Genomic DNA, 16,136 nt, shown 5'->3' on the forward strand with positions numbered 1-16,136 from the left:
CAAGTTTAACGTGTGGAATCTGATGAAACAATGGTTAACCGGGCAGGGTTAACACACCGGTCTCGTCAAGAAGGGTTAATCCCTTCCTCTCGAGGATCGCTGGCTGGATCACCGGTGGTTGATCTCCTGCACAAGGAAATAAGCCGTGACTCGTAACAAGGAGGATGGGGTGGGGGGTGCTCCTTGTTACCACTCTCCGGCGTGAGAATCAGTAGTTTGCTTGGGAAGCAAAGTAAGATAATAGTAGTAGTGAGAGAGTTGTGTAGAGATACCTCAAACCTGGTTTGGGGTTGGTATTTATAGCCGAGGAGTGAAGGAGGATGATGATGGATGGACTGACGACGTGCTGCACCTTTGCAGGTGTGTCAGGCTTGTCGGTTATGGAGGTTACGCCACGTCAGTCCATTGCTTACGTAGCTCTGACAGGAAACTGCCATTGGTGCCACTTGCACTGTGGTGTCAGTCCCACTTGTTGAATGCATAGGATGCGGTGCAAGCCGCATCGCTACGTGCGGTAACATCTGAAGTTACCGCGTCTCCTACTTGTGATCAAGGAATACGCGAGATGCGGTGCTAGCCGCATCGTCGTCTTGCCTGCATCCCTTGTCGTGACGAAAATGCCCGTATGGAGCGGTGTCAACCGCACCGTTACGTTCATCTCCTTCTGTGCCTAAGGTAAGGCTTTCTTTGTATTGATAGAAGTGTTCGCTGGATGCGGTGCGAGGCCGCATCGCTGTGAATACTTCCGTTTTCATACGCCAGATGTGATGCTATGTCGCATCACTCTACCGTTCTCATGTTCCATGTAAGTCCTCCTTCGTTACTAGATAGATTGGATTCAACCCTTGTGCCGACGCGTTCTCGCATGGGCACAAGTAGGTTGTTAGCTAGTGGGGGTTTTGATAAGGGTAATGGTCACTCGCGGTCGATGCTGGCGCGAGATCTGGGACCATACCCCTTCAAGTCCCCCCAGTCTAGTGTTGCTGCCACATACAAGTTGTATGTGGGAGGAGTACTGGACTATGGTGTTTGGAAGGTAGTTTGGAGTCTGGAGAAGATCCTAGACCATGTGTGGTCTTTTCTGTATGTAAATCAAGCTGGAGGTCTGGAAGGGTCATCTGACGCCTCTTTCGTATCGGTGAAGGAATCTTCGTCTGATGCGAGATTCTCAGCCGATTTATGTCACCAGGTGGCTTGCCACCTGTTGTTGTGCCGAAGGTCTCTTGGAGACCTTGTTAGTAATGCTGCACAAACTTCGAACCAACCTCTAAGATGGTGGTTTGAAGGTATGTGGAGGTTTCCCATCCTTTAAAGGTGGTCTTTTCTTCATACCAATTGTTGAATTGGTGCATGAAGAAGAAAAGAAACTTTTGGACCAATCTTTGAGACTGGGATCAAAAGTTGTTGATGCTTGCAAGTGCTTTGCTCAAGCTCTATGTTCAGCATCTAGTTATGAGACGACGATCCCCTTTTTGTTGGGTTTTCGTGTTTGTCGTCATAGCTCTCTAGTAACCGCACGGTCTTTGCGGTTACCTCGTTGCGTCATTGTTGGCCATGTTTGGTCGAACAATGTATATTCGTACTATGGGTAAATAAACATGGTCATAGGCAAGGGTATGCCCACCATTGTTTATTCTATGCGGCCCATAGTCGGGTAAACAAAGTCATAAGCAGACTTGTTACCGCTGTTCGGACGCTTGTTGTTCGACGAGGGCTCGGTTAGAGCGCTTATCTGCGTTCGTTTTGGAACCACTTACCTTCCCGCTCCAATACCGCGTTTGCCTTGCAGTAGCATTGCTCGGTGATGTGGATTGAGCTTGGCTCTTCCGTAGCAACCACTCTGCGGAAGCTATGGTTATGTCCGTAGCTCCTCGTGAGTGTCTGTGGTTTTGCATTACCACATTTGCTCGAAGTGGGTGTGGCTCGGATGTAGCTCTTGAAGGTTCAGGAGACAGGGTTGCTGATGTGCGTTCGCGTGCATTCCCTTCCTTCCTTTTGTTAAAGAAGGTGTTCATGTACCCTCTGCGGTTGTGAACCGGACAGGAGGGATTTGAAGCTTGAAGAGAATGAAGGCAATGCGGTTCTCCTGTGTCTGAGATGCGGTTCAGTCCAACGGACAACGCTGGTTCTGAGCATCTGACACACCTGAACGGGCTCGTGTGTGTCATGTCCGCATATTCCACGTGTGCTCGTGGGTAGTGCGGATAGGTATTATACCCCCTTATAGTGTAGAGATATATATTTTTACCTATTTTTAGGGGTATGTTAAAAAACGACATGCGGTATGGGTTATGGTGCGGTATACCAGAGAAACCGCATGCCGCTTATAATTGGATAATGTAGTCGCTTTTTGTTGCATATGTGGCTGATCTCACGTGTGAGTTGGTGGAAGTTGGTGAGATCTTCCTGGCATGTGCTGAAATGAAAGGACGTTTGCACTGCCCGAGGCATTAAATGCACTGTAGCGAAGAGTGTAAACGTCTCTTGTGTCAGGCGCGTGGGCGGCCACGCGCGCGTGATAACCGTCAGCGGAAACGGCGCTCGACACGTAGTGTCATACGATTCGCCCTTTTTGAACGTGATCATTTGTTTTCTCCCTCCGCATTAATTGCGATGGGTATATAAGGGGAAACCGTTCGTGGTTTCCCCTCACTTGTTTGAAATTTCAAAAATTTGCCGGTGAGAGAAAACTTGTTCTTTGTCTTCTCCGACGAAATTCCTTGAAGTTCCAGTGAGGGTTTTGGTTTTTCTACTCACGTTCCTTCATATCTCTGATATTTTCTGATGGCTGAACCATCAAATCCACACAATGTGGAGGGTGAAAACCCTGAACAGCCGGTAGTATCGGCTGATGAAGACGAAGATGATGACGTTGACGTTCCCGGTGGTGGGTTACCGGTGTTGAAGTGGTCAAAGGGTGGTTTTAAAACCCTGATGGCCACTGTGCAGATGTCCAAAGATTGGGATGCTACCTACCCACAAGTGGGGGACACCGGTGCCGATGCTCCGGCCGGTTATATAACCTTGTGGGCTGATTTTTTCAACGACGGCAACCTTAGGTTGCCGGTGACGGTGTTTGTTGCGGAGGTATTGGAGTATTATCATCTCCATATCTCCCAACTTAGTCCTTTCGGAATGTTCCGAATTAGGAACTTTGAATACACATTCCGTGCCCATGGCTTGCCCATTACAGTGGAAAATTTCCGGCGGTTCTACCAGTTGACGGTGAACACCGGTTTTTTCTCGTTTACTCAACGGCATGGGAGCCTGAAGTTGATGACGCCCCCTAAGGGTGTGACAGGCTGGAAGAAGAAGTTCTTCTATGTGAAGGCCTGTGCGGTCTATGCTACCATGTCTTTCAGGAATGTCAACGTTGGAGTTTCTGATGAAGATATTCCTGTTGCTACCGCAAAGACCGTGGACTGGTTCTCTAGGCTGCGGCCTATTGAACTCAAGAAGTTGGGTAACGATCAACTGTGGATATTGCGGATGATGCTCTCGAGACCAGATAGGAAGGAAAGGCCCGTTTTGCGGGAAAAGGGTGGTGGTAAGCTCTTTACACTTTGTTATTTTCCTTACTTCCTAAGCCTTGTAGTAACCTGCATGCATGTATCAGCGGATGCGGTTGGCTTGTGGAGGATGTTTGAGCCTGATTTCGAGGGCCAGGTTGAACTGATTGCGGTTGAGCTGAAGAAAGGCTTCAACCTGGAAATTCTGAGCAACTTCCGCGTACCGTCGCGTGCGGTATTGGATGCCCCGGTGCCGGGAGACGCAAGAGGTATGTCTTACGTGACATTAGTTTTTTCAGTTTACCTTTTTGACTGGTTTTGTCGATTGATCCAGGTATCCTTGCGGATTTGGGGAAGTTTGAGAAACGCATCCCCAAAAAGACTGTGGAGAAGAAAACGGTGAAGAAGACCATGCGGGGTCGTGGCAAGGGGAGTGCTGAAGGCTCAGTTGCCCCTTCTTCAGTTTCTGAAGCCGCAGGTACCTATCGATCTTGTTATCGCGGATATACCGATTACGTGGTAGTATCTGACACCCTTGAGGGTTTGGGTGTTATAGGTGGTGGTGCGGCTGCGGGTGGAACTGCTGTGGTTCCCCCTGTTGTTGGAGAAAAAAGGGGGCCAGAGCAGAAGGCTGCTGGTGGTGGTGAACCGAAACGTCGGAGACTGCAGACCAAGAGAGTCGCTCCGGCGCAAAAGAAACCTGCAGTTGCTGCTGGTAAGTATATCCCTTTTCCTTGTTTTGTATGTACAATAGGTGGGAATACTCATTAATGCTCTTTGTGTTGCAGAATCCCGAGATGCGGGGTATTCTTTCTTTGACTTCCCTGCGTCTCCTCCGCATACCGCTGCTGCGGGTGCGGGGGTATCGAAGGAGACTGTCGTGCCCCAGGAGCCTACGGTCCCTTTGGTTGGGCCGGTTCGCGATCCCCCCTTGGAGAAGACGGTGGAAACGACTGCTGACCGGATTTTTGACACTGTGGATTCCTCGGACAATCTGATCTCTCCTAATGAGGGTGATGGATTGGACTTGAGGTTTTCAGATGCCGGTAAGCAGAAGTCTGATGCTGAGGTGCGGCAGCAGGATGCTGAGCCGCAGAAGTCTCCTGCTGGTGAGAAGGGTAGCGGCTCGTCTGCTGGTGGTGCGGGTTATGACGGGCCTCCAATTCAGCCTGGGGAGTCTGAATTGGAGTATTACTACCGCACGTAATCCCAGGGTCGCAGTATGGTGTATCACCGACCCCCCTGGACTGTTATGCAGGGGGACGATATTTCTAACGACCCTGCGGCATGCAAGGAGATTCTGGGTGGTCTGGGCACCCCTTTTGAAGTCGAGCGTGCCCGTGCCGCACCCCGAGAGCTGCGTATAAACCAGCTCTCAACAATGCTGGTAGGGACTTCCATTGTGGCAAATGCCATTTTGGAAGATTATAAGGTGCTGGGCCGCCGCGAGGAAGAAGCTGCTCGCATGCGGGCCGAGGCGGAGAAGTTGGTCGAGGCTGCTCGTGTGGGTGCGGAGCAGCTCGAGAAGGACAAGGCTGCTTTTGAGAAGCAGAAACAGACTTCTGAATGGGCTGCCGCTGCCCAGCTGAAACAGGTTCGTACCCTTGCTAAACTTCTTGCTGATGAGCGCAAGAGTTGGAATGAAAAAACGTCCAATGAGCGCAAGAAGTGGAATGCATCTTGGGCCAAGCAGAATGACATTCTGTTTCATGCTCGGCAGGAGTTGACAAATGCCAAGGCAGCGAACGCTACCTTGAGCCAGGAGAAAGCTGCGGCTGAGGCCATTTCTGTTAAAGCGCTGCAGGCGAAGGCCGACGCTCTGAAGGCGCTTGAAGAGTCCAAAGAAGCCGGGGCTCGTGCCGCGAGAGCCCTTGAGGAGGCTGAAGAGAGGGAGAGCCGTGCTTCTAAGGCTCTTGAAGAGGCGAATGCGGAGCGCATTCGTTTGGACAAAGTTGTTGCCAGCCTGCAGGTATGTTTCTTTAACTGTGTTACTTTCTTCCTTGTTTCGTAAATGTTTATCGTGTAAACTGTTTACTATTTTTTGACACGCTGAGGTTCAGGCCCGGGAGGTCGCGGTTACAGACCTTACTGCCCGCGTGTCTGTTGCGGAGAAGCGGGCTGACGTCGCTGCTGAGGCCAAGGATGCCTTGGTGTCCTCTTTTAACCAGCTGGAGGCTGACCGTGAGTGGTTGCGGACTCACGGCATCGCGCGTGTAAGTATCCGTTGCCTCTACATTTGCTTGGATTAGTATCCAAGACTTATGATCCTTTTATTGCAGATTGTTGAGGCTATCATGAATGCCCCTGAGACCGCATCTGGTTTGGACCTGGTTAAGGAACGTGCGCGCGATGCTGGCTTTAAAGCTGGTTATAACCGCTGCATTGGGCATATCAATGTATTATCCGCAGGCGGTTATACTGATAAGCAATCCGGGTTCCGTGATGTGGATACCGAAGGTCGCCTGAAAGCGGCCGTAGCCTCCTTTTATGACACGCCTCTCTCCTGTGTAGGGGAACTGGACGATTGTTTGGAGGCTGCGGACTATGTTGACCGCTTGCGGATGCTTTATCCGGAAGCGGAAGAGGAAGAACCCGCTGGTGGTGCCGGAGGAGATGCGGGAACCAGCGGTACAAAATAGGGTTTAGGTTGGCGAGTGTGCCTCCTTTTTGTATTCCTCTTGTATAGAATAGGAACTTTATGTAAATTCATTAAGCATCATGTGGATACTTGAATTTTTTGAATATAAAGTTTCTTTGTTCAGTTTGTACAAGTGTTTTTAATTCTTGCATGTCTGAACGTATGTATGCGTAACTTTACCCATTTATGAACGGGGTCAAGTATACTCCATGCTTTTGTTGTACGAGTACGCGTCAATTCTGGTATTTACCGCATTAGGGTTTTTAGAATTGTGTAAGCTTTGTAAAAGCTTATATATCCGGAACTCTACCCATTTGTGAACGAGGTCAAGTGTACTCCATACCTTTGTCGTATGAGTCCGCGTCAATTCCGTTGTTTGCCTTTTTGGGCTCAGGAATTGTGCAAAGTGTATAACAAAAACTTGTTTATCCGGCCGGATAAATATGCAAGTCTTTTTGCCCTTTGCTGGCTTATTACAATATTTGTGTGTGGTTACCACTTTGTATGGGTATCGTGAATGAAGATTTTGCCAATCTGTTTTTGGGATACCGCAAAGTGGAACACGCATTTGTAATAGTAATAACAAACAATAATGTATAAAATTACTTATTTATTTATTTGCAAATGGCCTGCGGCCCGATAGGTTACATAGAGAAATGTAAGAACATGGCTTACATATAACAGCGTCGAAGCTGTTGTGCATTCCATGTGCGTGCGATAGGTTCGCCTTCTAGTGTTTGCAATTTGTACGCGCCTTTCTCTAAGACCTCTTTGATGAGGTAGGGTCCTTCCCACTTGGGGGCGAGTTTGCCTGGGCGCTCGGCATTAGATGCCTCATTGTCGCGTAGGACGTAGTCTCCTGGGTTGAAAGTACAAACGCGGACGCGCGCGTTGTAGTATTTTTCAAGTTTGGATTTATATTTGGCCTCGTTGATGGCAGCGTTTTCGCGCCTTTCTTCCAAGAGGTCCAAATCGATCCTGCGTTCCATGTTGTTGTCTAGTTTTTCAATAGCCAACATTCTAGGAGAGGGGAGACCTACTTCTGCAGGGATCACCGCTTCTGAACCGTAGACTAGGCTGAAGGGTGTTTCCCCATTGCTTGTTTTTGGGCTTGTACGGTGAGCCCATAAGATACTTGAGAGTTCATCGACCCAGCCACGCCTGGCCATTCCCAACCGTGCCTTGATCCCTTCGACTAGGCTTTTATTGATACTCTCGACTTGGCCGTTCCCTTGCGGGTGTGCGACTGATGAGAATATGTGCTCAATATGTAGTTCTTTTAGCCATTTTTGGAATTCGTCGGCAGCGAAGTTGGTGCCGTTATCGGTGACAATGCACATTGGTAAACCGAAACGGCAGATGATGTGTTCCCAAATGAACTTCCTTGTTATCATAGCAGTGGTTGAGGCGAGCGGTTTTGCTTCCACCCATTTTGTGAAGTAATCAACCGCTACTATGATAAATTTAACCGCACCTGGAGCGTCAGGGAATGGTCCCACCACGTCAATTGCCCATTTCTGAAAGGGCCATGCAGTTGTGACGGGGACTAAGTTGTTCTTTGGCCGCAAGGTTTTTGGAGCATGACGTTGGCAGTCAATGCACTTGCGCAACTCTTTGACGGCGTCCAGGTGCATGCCGGGCCAGTAATACCCGACATTCATGATTTTGGCCACTACCATGCGTGGTCCAGCATGTATGACACATATGCCCTCGTGTATCTCTCGGATGAGGTATGTGGCATCCTGGGGGTTGACGCATCGTAGTAGTGGCCCGAGGTATGATTTGCGGTATAAGATACCGTCTCCCATTTGATAATGGCACGCTTTGTATTGTAGCTTGCGTGCTTCTGATTTGCTTTCGGGAGTCACACCTGACTGTAGATATGCGATAATAGGTGTCATCCATGATGTTGAACCGTATTGAATGACGTTGACTTGGCGCAGGGGTACCGAAGGATTTTGCAGGATTTCGATGCGTATCTCCTTTGCCAAGTGTTGGAAGCTGGTAGATGCAAGTTTCGATAGTGCATCTGCGGACTTGTTTTCGCTTCGATTAATATGGCGAATATTGAACGAAGCGAATTTGGATTTTAGTTGCAGGACTTGCTCGAGGTAGAGGATCATGATATCCCCCTTTGCGGCATAGTCGCCGCGTACTTGGCCTGCAACTAACAAAGAGTCGACGTGTGCTTCCAGATGCTGCACGCCGATTTTGACTGCTAAACGTAGCCCCGCTAACAGAGCCTCATATTCTGCCTCGTTGTTTGTGCTTTTGAATTCGAGGCGGATTGCATATGTAAGCTCTTGGCCGTCAGGGCTGACGAGTCGCAGACCTGCACCCGCACCTTCGTCGTTGGAGGCACCATCTGTGAAGAGTGCCCATATCTCTGAGGAGGGTGGCGTTGGTGCAGGAGTTTGTGCTTCTTCGCATTCTTGGATGCGATTCACCGGTACTTCGGCGGCGAAATCAGCTAAGATCTGGCCTTTAATCGCGGGGCGCGGTTTATAGTGTATCGTGTGCGCGCCCAGCTCGATTGCCCATTTCGCTAATCTCCCAGAGATGTCGGGTTTGGATAGGATCGGGCCGATCCTGTAATTGGTTAGCACTGTGATGACGTGGTTTACGAAGTAGCGTCGCAACCGTCTTGAAGCGTGCACTAATGTTAGCACCAATTTCTCCATTATTGAGTATCTCGTCTCTGGGTCATTGAGCATCTTGCTGATGTAATAGATGGGTGTTTGAACCCCCTTTCGCTCCACTATTAATACCGCACCCACCGCGTTATCCGCGGCGGATAGGTATAATATGAGTGGCTCATCTTTGCGCGGTGCGGTTAAAGTTGGGAGTTGTATCAAACACTCCTTCATTTCCCGGAAGGCCTGTTCAGCCTCTGCGGTCCACTGGAATTGTTCTTTCTTTGAACAGCTCCGCAGGGTCTTGATGAACGGATAAGACTTAGCTGCGTGGTTAGCTAAGAATCTGTTAAGTGCCGCTAGCCTGCCGGCTAGCCGTTGCATATCCTTCATCGATGAAGGCGATGACATGCGCTCGATCGCCTGGACTTTCTCCGGGTTTACCTTGAATCCATCTTTAGTGACGATGAACCCAAGGAATTTGCCTTCTTCCATTCCAAACGAGCATTTTCCTACATTGAGCTTTATGTTAACGCTGCGTAGAGTTTAGAATGTTCTTTCAATATCTGTGAGCATGGTATCCTCTTCCATGCTCATGACGACCAGGTCGTCCATGTAGATTTCGACACTTTTGCTTATTTGGCCGCGGAAAGTGTCGTTCATCAACTTTTGGTAGGTTGAGCCCGCGTTGCGCAACTCAAACGGCATTTTTGTGTAGCAGTAATTTCCGGTGGGAGTCCGGAATGCCGTTTTGTCTTCATCCTCGATTGCCATTTGTACTTGATGGTACCCTTTGTAGCAATCGAGGAAACACTTCCACCTGAATGGTGCGAGATTATCGACTTTTTCATCGATTTCTGGAAGCGCGTAACAGTCATTGGGGCAGGCTTTGTTAAGGTCTTTGTAATCGACGCACATGCGCCAGCCCCCGGACGGTTTTTCTACCATGACTGGATTGGATAACCACGTCTGGTATTTGACTTCCCGCAGGATGCCTGCGGAGAGCAGTTCTTCGATCTGCTCTTGCATCGCCTGATTTTTAGCTGAGCCAAGGTGGCGTTGGCCTTGGATCACTGGCTTAATACCTGGCATGGTATTCAAGTGATGTTGCGCAATATCACGTGGGACCCCGGTCATGTCTGCGGGTGTCCACGCGAAGATGTCTTGGTTCCTGAAGAGAAGCTGCTTCAGTTGCGCTTTGGTGGTCGGGGATAAGGCGTGACCCAATGTGAACTTTTGTTCTGGGTATCTCGCGTTGAGAACCCATTCTTCTGGTTGGTCGTTGGGAGTGGGCCTTGCGACCTTGGTCGGACGTACTTCGTCCGACATCATGACGTCCCTGCGGGCATAGATTATCGCGACCCCCGATTCGGTTGGGAAACCAACCGCAGAGTGGGAGACCGACGTAATCATATTGAAATCTCCTTGGAATTCTCTCCCGAGGAGTACGTCATATCTGGAGGTGTGAGGTAAAACCATGAAGTTTACCTCTTCTGTCCTTGTGCGGTTTCCGCTGGAAAGACGCACAGGGAAAGTAATCTGGCCTAGGGGAAAGACAGTTTCCCCTAGGAACCCGGTTAACGGGTAATCTACTGCTTGCAACCGATCTTTGTCCTCCTGGTCGAACTGGTTGAAGCATTGTTCGTAGATTATATCAGATGTACTGCCCAGGTCGATGAATAGACGCTCGGTGCAGTAGTGTGCCAGTTGGCCTGAAATGACGACGGCGCGCCTATCGCGCGGTCCGCCTCGGACTTTTGGAAAGACGACTTGCTCGTCTTTCCAGTCACATTCCGGCCTTCTTGCCGCTTTTCGCGGCCTGCCCTTGCCTCCGTGGATCATGTGGGTGGAAGCCACGTGCATGGTTCTCTTCCCGGAGGAGGTACCTTCGCCATGAGGGGTAATGCGCTTGGTGGGTTTTTGCCCACCTGGCAAAAGATGTTGCAGTTTCCCCTCCTTTAAGGCGCACTCAATCTCCAGTCGGAGACTGATGCAGTTGTTGGTGGTGTGGCCCGAGTCCTTGTGGTACTCACAGTAGAGTGTGAGGTCCTGATTTTTCTTGGACTTCATTGGTTGGGCCGGTCGCAAGAATTGTGGGTCCGCAAGGAGGACCTCACTTGGCGACATGGTGATCTCGGTCCAGTTGCGGTCCCGAGATTCTTTTTTTGACGCCCGACTGTCTCGGGCGGGGTTGTAGTTATTTGGGTCGAACGTGTTGGTTCGCGGGAAGTATGGTTTGGAAATATCGCGATTTCCAACGTCCCGGTTGCGTTTATTGTTACGCTTGGACCCTTGGTGGGATGTTTCGGCTTGGGGCTTTGCCTTTGTCACATGCGGTTCAAGTGACCGCTGTGTCTGGGCGTATGTCTTGACCGCGGTCATGACATCTTCCCATTTTTTGGGCAAGCCCTCCTTGCCAGAGATGGTCATGATTATCTCTCTGTCTTTGACGGCCCGGATGAAGTGGTTTCGTGCCATCTGGTCTGCCACGTCACCTATCTCCAGGCACTCTTTATTATATCGGACGACGAATGCTTCGAGCGATTCGTCGTCCCTTCGCCAGATGTTCATGACGTCCAACGAATCTCGTTCGTGGCGTCGCTGCTGGCAAAAATGGGCGAGGAACTTGGTACGCAAGTCCTCGAATGAATCCAGTGATCCCACTGGCAAAGAATCGAACCATGCCCTGGCCAGGCCCGTAAGGGTCTGGGGGAAAAAATTACACCAAGTGGGTTCATCCCACTGGCCGTTGATGCCCGCGCCCATGAAGATGTTCATGTGGTCGTCCGGGTCGGTCGAACCACTGTATTTCCCAACGTTGAATGGGAACTTTGTCGTGGTAACATGGGCGTTGGCAATCCGCGTGCCGAACTTGGAATTTTCGGCCGCTGCCTTTGGCCTGTATGGCTCGTTCGCAGGGCGCTTTGCCGCCCTAAGGTATGTGTTGCGGGGGTGACTGGGAGGAACATAGTTGCGTCCTCCCGGTCTGCTACTGGTGTCATGCGAATCACCGCGGTAGCTATGGTCGTCAGGGTCGGTGTGACCGTACCCTTCGGTGTATGGTTGTGGGCCCAATCGGCTCTGAATCACCGCGGTAGCTATGGTTGCCGCCCAATCGGAGGAGGTACCTTCGCCATGAGGGGTAATGCGCTTGGTGGGTTTTTGCCCACCTGGCAAAAGATGTTGCAGTTTCCCCTCCTTTAAGGCGCACTCAATCTCCAGTCGGAGACTGATGCAGTTGTTGGTGGTGTGGCCCGAGTCCTTGTGGTACTCACAGTAGAGTGTGAGGTCCTGATTTTTCTTGGACTTCATTGGTTGGGCCGGTCGCAAGAATTGTGGGTCCGCAAGGAGGACCTCACTTGGCGACATGGTGATCTCGGTCCAGTTGCGGTCCCGAGATTCTTTTTTTGACGCCCGACTGTCTCGGGCGGGGTTGTAGTTATTTGGGTCGAACGTGTTGGTTCGCGGGAAGTATGGTTTGGAAATATCGCGATTTCCAACGTCCCGGTTGCGTTTATTGTTACGCTTGGACCCTTGGTGGGATGTTTCGGCTTGGGGCTTTGCCTTTGTCACATGCGGTTCAAGTGACCGCTGTGTCTGGGCGTATGTCTTGACCGCGGTCATGACATCTTCCCATTTTTTGGGCAAGCCCTCCTTGCCAGAGATGGTCATGATTATCTCTCTGTCTTTGACGGCCCGGATGAAGTGGTTTCGTGCCATCTGGTCTGCCACGTCACCTATCTCCAGGCACTCTTTATTATATCGGACGACGAATGCTTCGAGCGATTCGTCGTCCCTTCGCCAGATGTTCATGACGTCCAACGAATCTCGTTCGTGGCGTCGCTGCTGGCAAAAATGGGCGAGGAACTTGGTACGCAAGTCCTCGAATGAATCCAGTGATCCCACTGGCAAAGAATCGAACCATGCCCTGGCCAGGCCCGTAAGGGTCTGGGGGAAAAAATTACACCAAGTGGGTTCATCCCACTGGCCGTTGATGCCCGCGCCCATGAAGATGTTCATGTGGTCGTCCGGGTCGGTCGAACCACTGTATTTCCCAACGTTGAATGGGAACTTTGTCGTGGTAACATGGGCGTTGGCAATCCGCGTGCCGAACTTGGAATTTTCGGCCGCTGCCTTTGGCCTGTATGGCTCGTTCGCAGGGCGCTTTGCCGCCCTAAGGTATGTGTTGCGGGGGTGACTGGGAGGAACATAGTTGCGTCCTCCCGGTCTGCTACTGGTGTCATGCGAATCACCGCGGTAGCTATGGTCGTCAGGGTCGGTGTGACCGTACCCTTCGGTGTATGGTTGTGGGCCCAATCGGCTCTGAATGCCTGGGCCGCGTCTGGAGGTTGATCGCCTCCTGTCCTCGCCATGGGGGCCAAGGCGGGTATGTACCGGTCCTCTGGTGTGGGACCCGTATGAGGAATCGTCCTCGTTGAGGGTGTGGACCGAACAGTAAGACGATCCTCGTTCTTCACGTCGGCTTCTTGAAGCCGGGCGTGAATGTATCCTGCCGTCGTATTGTAAAATACGCTCAACAGGGGTGTGCGGTGCTGGGGGAAGCCCAGCTCGTATATTCGCTTCAGTACAAGCGCGGTTGTATGTTGCGGTCAGCGTGGCGGCCTGCTGCTCGTACCAGGCATGAATGGTCATGCCTGGTGGGATCACAGATGGGAACTGTGATAAGTCATGTCCGAACATAAAGGAGGGGCTCCTTTGTGTGGACGTGCCGATGTGTCCGGGTTGGGAGGTCGAGGCATTGACCCCTACCGGGTTTGGGATTGGAGGATTGTGGTTATCCGCAGTGTTGTTTTGGTGATCAGTCATGATCGTGAGAGAGGAAAAAGGATGGTTTAGAAAATGCTAAGAGTAGCGGTGGGCGCCAATGATGAAACAATGGTTATCCGGGCAGGGTTAACACACTGGTCTCGTCAAGAAGGGTTAATCCCTTCCTCTCGAGGATCGCTGGCTGGATCACCGGTGGTTGATCTCCTGCACAAGGAAACAAGCCGTGACTCGTAACAAGGAGGATGGGGTGGGGGGTGCTCCTTGTTACCACTCTCCGGCGTGAGAATCAGTAGTTTGCTTGGGAAGCAAAGTAAGATAATAGTAGTAGTGAGAGAGTTGTGTAGAGATACCTCAAACCTGGTTTGGGGTTGGTATTTATAGCCGAGGAGTGAAGGAGGATGATGATGGATGGACTGACGACGTGCTGCACCTTTGCAGGTGTGTCAGGCTTGTCGGTTATGGAGGTTACGCCACGTCAGTCCATTGCTTACGTAGCTCTGACAGGAAACTGCCATTGGTGCCACTTGCACTGTGGTGTCAGTCCCACTTGTTGAATGCATAGGATGCGGTGCAAGCCGCATCGCTACGTGCGGTAACATCTGAAGTTACCGCGTCTCCTACTTGTGATCAAGGAATACGCGAGATGCGGTGCTAGCCGCATCGTCGTCTTGCCTGCATCCCTTGTCGTGACGAAAATGCCCGTATGGAGCGGTGTCAACCGCACCGTTACGTTCATCTCCTTCTGTGCCTAAGGTAAGGCTTTCTTTGTATTGATAGAAGTGTTCGCTGGATGCGGTGCGAGGCCGCATCGCTGTGAATACTTCCGTTTTCATACGCCAGATGTGATGCTATGTCGCATCACTCTACCGTTCTCATGTTCCATGTAAGTCCTCCTTCGTTACTAGATAGATTGGATTCAACCCTTGTGCCGACGCGTTCTCGCATGGGCACAAGTAGGTTGTTAGCTAGTGGGGGTTTTGATAAGGGTAATGGTCACTCGCGGTCGATGCTGGCGCGAGATCTGGGACCATACCCCTTCAGAATCCGTCAGTAGTCAACAATTAAACACAAACAAAAACACACGAATCTTATTAATCAAAGCTTGTATTGATATAGAATTGACAAACCTTAGATCTTACAATTGATGTGAAAATTCTCTCCCTAGAAGAGATCTCTCAAGTGTTATAAAATACAAGCTAAGATTCCCTATTTATAACTCCTAACTTGACATTGTGCGACTTTAATATGCTTATGCGAATTTATACTATTCGCATAAGGACAAATTCGTTTAACCCTCAATAAAATCGCATACACCAAACTTGATCTATTGTTATTTATAAATTGCACCAACAATCTTCAACGTAAATTGTGTTTTACTTGATATCATTGGTTAGTAGAGTATTGGTGAGGTTCCATAAATTTAATGGTAGCGGGTTATTATTGTAAAATAATAATAGTAGTAGTATTAGTAGTGATATTATAATCATAGTAAAAATAGTTAAAAACAATTTATAAATGATAATCATATTAAAAATAGTTAAAAACAATTTATAAATGATAATAATTTGTGCTGGCGTAAGGAAGACATGTGCCCAACTAGTTTTTAAAAGATAATAATCTTTGACCACGAAGAAGATCTGAATATATTTCTGGACTGATTTTGTTGGATTACATAATTGCTAATCATGTTTATTTAATTAAAAAACTCACATGCTACACACTAATGATGAACAAGAGGGCCCGATTTGCTTCCAAAGGAATTAGTATTTTATTTAATTACATTTTATTAATAGAATTCGAAATTAGTATTTTTTTTAATTACATTTTATTGTTAGAGTTAATATTATTTTATTAGCTTAATTTATACCATATTACCACACCAAGTATAATATTAAATAAAAAATAAATGTTTTCACCAAGTATAATATTAAATAAATTTGTATAAACGCCTATTGGTTTATCATGAAAAATAGATGTTTTAAATGGTCCGGTAAATGAACGAAACTTCTATTGACCATTCATGAATTGATTGGTATGAAGTTCGCACCTATGCTTCTTTGATAAAAAGAATAAAAAATAACATATTTTTTTTCACTTAAACGAACATGTACACATAGCTCTTTTAAATTTAGATTATTATTTGTATTAATTTCAAAATTATCCAAGTTTTAGAACCTTTTTAGCCCCATTACCTCATATACAAAAAGTCCAAAACGAATTTAACTTTCCCATTTGTTTAGTGTGCTACCTTCTCTAGAGTAGGGATGAGATTAGTACTTGTACTGAATGAACCGGTGCCATATCTCATAGTACTGATACTTAAATTTAACTAAATTCAAAACCAAATATCATACCGTATATGCTCGGTCAGTACCAATATAGTACGGTAACCAGTATCCTACCGCATGGTACTAATACCGGAATTTAGCTAAATTCAAAATTAAATACCGTACTGTACATGTTCCATATGTATGGGTACTATACCAATATGTGGTATGAAACTTACCATGCCTACTCTAGAGTTTTGATCTTCCCATTTGTTTGGGTATTGTCGTTTGTGTTTGTTGT

The sequence above is a fragment of the Helianthus annuus genome, chromosome 7 (assembly GCF_002127325.2).
Source record: "Helianthus annuus cultivar XRQ/B chromosome 7, HanXRQr2.0-SUNRISE, whole genome shotgun sequence".
NCBI classification, from domain to species: domain Eukaryota; kingdom Viridiplantae; phylum Streptophyta; class Magnoliopsida; order Asterales; family Asteraceae; genus Helianthus; species Helianthus annuus.